This window comes from Montipora foliosa, chromosome 11 (assembly GCF_036669935.1).
Source record: "Montipora foliosa isolate CH-2021 chromosome 11, ASM3666993v2, whole genome shotgun sequence".
In the NCBI taxonomy this organism is placed as follows: domain Eukaryota; kingdom Metazoa; phylum Cnidaria; class Anthozoa; order Scleractinia; family Acroporidae; genus Montipora; species Montipora foliosa.
Window position 1 is genome coordinate 47,228,819 of NC_090879.1, and position 5,000 is coordinate 47,233,818.

Here is a 5,000-nt window from a genome sequence, read left to right on the forward strand (position 1 = left end):
AAGAAAGCGCAATCATTGGATGTTAGGGGTATGGTAAAGTAATATGTAGCTAAGAATTACTGAGTTCTATATATCCTTGCAGTTAAGATTCTACTAACAAAATGTAGCATGACCTCACATGCCAAGCCTATACAACTAAAAGTTACTTAAGTCTTAAAAATTGTTTCGCAGGTCATTAACTTCCATGAAAAAAGTTGGCAACATTATGACAGCAACTTTGACAGTGCAACACGGCGAACTTCTGTAAACGAAGAACTTTTTTTTACTTGTATCCGGTAATCAATTGTTGGCTGTTTTTGTTTTATTGAATTTAATTTAGAATTACAGTACAAGCCAATATCATACTTTATACTTTTTTGCAGAAAATTACTTCAAATTAACAAAGTGAACCCATCGGATTGGAGAAAATCATCACCAATATCACCACAGCAGGCCAATGACCGAAGTTGTGGAGTTTACGTAATCAAAGTAAGCCAAGACGGTGGTATCACAGCTAGCTGTCATCATTTTATCATGTTTCTTGTCCAATGATTAATTTACTCTCGTGGTTGCTCAGACTTCTATAATTTAATGCACCGACATCGCAATATGCAAAAAATTTACCATTACATTTTTCTTTTTGTCATCATAGATTGCTAAATGCATTTGTAGTGGAACGAAGCTGTCTCTTAAACCAGTAAATGTAAGGCAATTATAACCCCTACTTATGCTAACTCTTTTTAAGCCTATTGTGAAATCCTCTCTCGTCAATTACCAACCAACTGGCATCACAGTGAGCAGAGTTGTTCATTACCTACTCAATAATTGTTCACTGTCGATCCTTTTACTAATGCTGATGTCAATTTCCCTTTGCAGGAAGAAGTGACACCTTTTTGTTACGAAATTGCCATCAACCTTCTCAAGAAAAGACAGTGAACAGAGAAGGATTATGGATGAGCGAATTTTTTGGGAGAACAGTAGTAACGTTCGCTGTGGTGAGTTACGATTGAGTGCTCGCCGTATTTAAATCCAAATTGAAAAAAATGGATAAATAGTTCAAATTATTAAATGATTAAATCACAAAAAACAGGTTAAAATTTTCCTTTAAAGCAATTGAAGGTACATTGCCTCGAAAGGTCGCGTTGAAGCTTTAACTGGGTCATTCAGAAGATTATGCCGTGTAGATAACAGGCACTGTTCACAAAGTTACTCTGCGCTGGATTTAACTGCGTAACAAGTGAGCAGTCAATTGTTTTCTTACTTCTTTTTTTTCATTTACAGCAGATCCAAAAAATAAAAGCAACAAACAATCGAACAATACCCATACTGTTGCAGTGTTTTACTGTAGAAATGCATCAAATTCACCTTGATACGAAATTTTAAAATATCTACAATTTAAAAACGCTATGTGTAAACGGCCCTGTAGAGTCCACACTCCTTCATTAATGCCCTTTGACCTAACGCCTGAGAGGTTTGTGTTTTCCTCTTGCCTCACAACCTTCTTTGTAAAAATCCTGGAGCTATTTCCCGCATGTTCTAATCTATCGCTATTCTCATTGGTTCTTCCCTGTTCAACCTTAAGATGACGTCCACGTTTCTTGAGCAAAAAGCTTACCGGCGAAAACCTCGTAAAAAGCTTTAGGACACTGGTAACGTCCATCATGGAAAGTATCGGAATGTTATTGCCTTTTGTATCTCCTGGAAAACTACTTCAATTGTCTAGGAAGGAAACACCAAAGACTGATTGAATTTATCACATGATAATGTCAGGACTGAGGTAACCTTACAATAATTTTGTCCTGGTGTATGGCATTTTTCAGAAATAACTACTGGTTTCACAGCTTGTAATTTGAAAGCTCAGAATATACTGCGGCTTTGAACAACTCTCACAGGTAGCACTTCCAATGCCAACAGAATATAAAGCCCAAATTTTGCCCTCTGCCCCTCTCGACGAAATGAAATGGCGATCCTTTGTTTCTACTCCACGGAAACCATTGTAAAAAGCATCTCTAGAAAGTCTAAAAATTCCTCCTGTTTCCTTCGCGTTCATGTCCCTTAATTTTCCAACAGAATTTGCCAATTTATGTGTATCCTCAATTGAGATAAACATGTTACATGTTACAGGTCACGGCAACTAAACTGTACAACGCGTTAATTTTGACAAGTGTTTTTTCCACTGCAGGAATTCCCTTCTACGTTAACTACATTTGCATGAAATAGAAATTAAATACTTGGGGAAAAACAATATTGCCACTATAGTTTTCTCACAGTTTTCCTTGGCGTCAAACCACAAACCAATTTCCACAGCGGAATATTCCGCGGAAACACGAATTGCACACTGATGCATGTCGATTTCCCTAACACCACAAATCATCTGGCGTCATCAGATTAAGTAAGATCATCCGAGTTGCTCTGAAAGAGCATGGGGTCACGCGCGTTCTCCAAGGCGAACAACTATTGCCGTGGAAAGCTTCGATTAATTAAACCTTGTATTTGTTGGGCAGACTTAGAGAACTGGTTTTCGTCCGTTGCCGTAATTAAAAGCTTACTGACACACTTGACCTGTGGGAAATTGTGGAATGCAGGCGTGGGGCGCCAGAGGAGCTAATACTGGAATGAAGGCGGGAAAAGTGTGACAACAAAAGCTCGCTATTCAGTCGCGTTTAGAGCGTGAAAAACACATATATATATTCCACGTCGCCAGTAAAAGAACACAAGTTGACAAAAGGGAGAGAGACAGGTGACGTGGAGCAGTGATGAACACAATAACGCGTGAGGTCACAGTTTTGTTGCCAGATCATCTATGGTACGGTAAGCTTATTTTAAGTAACACGGACGAAGGGGCTAAGTGGATCGCATTGCCTTTTTTTTTTTTTTTCATTTAGTTAAATACAGTACTTACATTACTTACAATACATCGTTACTTACACTACTACTGCTACTCACAAAAACTATCTTAACTTAGACTACTAATACTATTCACAATATCATACTTTACACTGTTCACTACACTTGGCAATCATTACATATATAAAAAAAGCCAATAAATAAATACATTAAAAAAAAATTTGAAACAAAAACCTTGCTATGTATTAACGAGTGTCTAAAAGCTCACGGTTGCTCGAACGCTTGGTGACTCCATGGATAACTTGCTCTTTAAAATACTTTGAACGCTGTTATCCTGTAAGATTCACTTTCTTTGGCTGCAGTATAGATGTAGTAATGGGCTACTATAAGGCACAGGTTGACAGCTCGAAAAGATCGCTTCTCTGGGTGATGTGCATATACTTTAGCTTTGTTCGTCAGAGCTACCTTTGGCAAGTTACTAGAGTTCCACCAAGAGGCAAAAAGGTTCCAGAAAGTATGGACGTGCCAAGATTCTAAGAACAGATACTCTAAGGTCTGTCTTACACCCCACAATTGACATTCATCGTTTTCGATAATTTTAGCTCTGAAAAGTTTGGTGGTTGATTTTGAATTGAAACATCGAGAGTTTAAAGGTGCTCGCACACTAGGGGTCATTTTGCAGCTTCATGACCCTGGAACATGCAGCAGTTTTAAAATCATATTCCATACATATAACGTGGCATGGAGCGGGAATCTATAGCGGGGACACGAAGCACCCACCAAATCACAACATGTACACACAGAACAAACTGCACCATAAGCATGTCCCTGGGACATCTATCCATTTTACTCACACACTAGGGGGCATTTTACATGCATGTGTACCGGGGACATGCAGCGGGTACAAAATCACAACCAACACAGACAATTAAGCCCAATAGCGGCAACACGTCACAGGGACTTGTAGCAGCGGTAAATTACTGTTTCGTTCACATGAGGAGGGCTGTAGCGGGCGTCTGTATCTGACGCGCGCTGCAGGGACAACATCAAATTGCGCACATACATTCGCAAATGCAGCCATTACATGTCCCGGGGACATGAAGCTGCAGTCAAATCCTGTTTCATACATACGAGAGAAAATGTAGCAGGCACTTTTATGCGGAGCTCACAGCAGGGACAAAACGTATTTACGCACACACAGTCGCAACTGCAGTTATTGCGTGTGCCAGGGACATGTACCCACAAGGTGTCGCATTGTCTGAGTTCTTCGTGCCAAACGATTTCACACCTATGTTTTGGTCGAACTTCATGCGGCATGTTGCAGCAACGAATGTTGCAGAAAGAACCATTTTTATCGTGTGAACAGTTCGGGAGTGTGCTTCTGCAGCTTTACTACAGATTTAACCAATCACAGACATCAAAGAAACGGCAATACAATACTTTCATGCTTACGTCGTTGCGATAAAGACACAACTGGACGAAAATAGATGGATAATTACATTGTTTTGGAATGCAATAAATACGAAAACAACGTTTTAAACGCCTCCAGTGACTAGTCATGATGGCGGTGCGTGAACTTGCCAGAAAGCGTAAGTTCATGCTGCTGATTTTGATGCAGCTTGTAGACAACGACCCTCCTGCCACTACTGAACAACGAGTGTGGACTCGGGGGCCTATCATACCCCGTTTCGAGAATTAGCGGCGGAAGACACCCTTGGGTTTGGCGAGTACATGAGGATGCCTCATGCCAAGTTCCTAGAATTAGTGGAGGTTGTAGGGCCCCTTTTAACAAAGCAAGAGACCCATATGAGGACATCTATTGCGCCAAACGAAAGACTTGCCCTCGGTATCAGATACTTGGCAACAGGAGAGACGTTTCAGTCCCTTTCCTTCCAGTTTCGGATTGGCAAGAGTACTGTGTCTCAGATTGTAATGGAAGTATGCAGCACTATTTACCAAGTTTTGGGAAGACAACTCTTAAAAACGCCCAACACCGTTAAAAACTGGCGCGAAATTGCAACTTTATATTACTCTAAGTGGAATATTCCAAATAACATTGGTGCTATAGACGGAAAACGGATTTTGATCCAAAAGCCCCCGAATGCTGGTTCCCATTTCCACGCCTACAAAGGGAATGAAAGTGTTATTGCGTTGATCATGTCGGGACCGAGTTA

At 40.3% G+C, this 5,000-nt stretch overlaps 1 pseudogene; it reads left to right on the top strand.

The window, feature by feature from the left end:
* Nucleotides 1-4,387: 4,387 nt before the first annotated feature.
* Nucleotides 4,388-5,000, top strand: part of LOC137977254 (uncharacterized) — a 1,242-nt pseudogene continuing 629 nt past the window's right edge.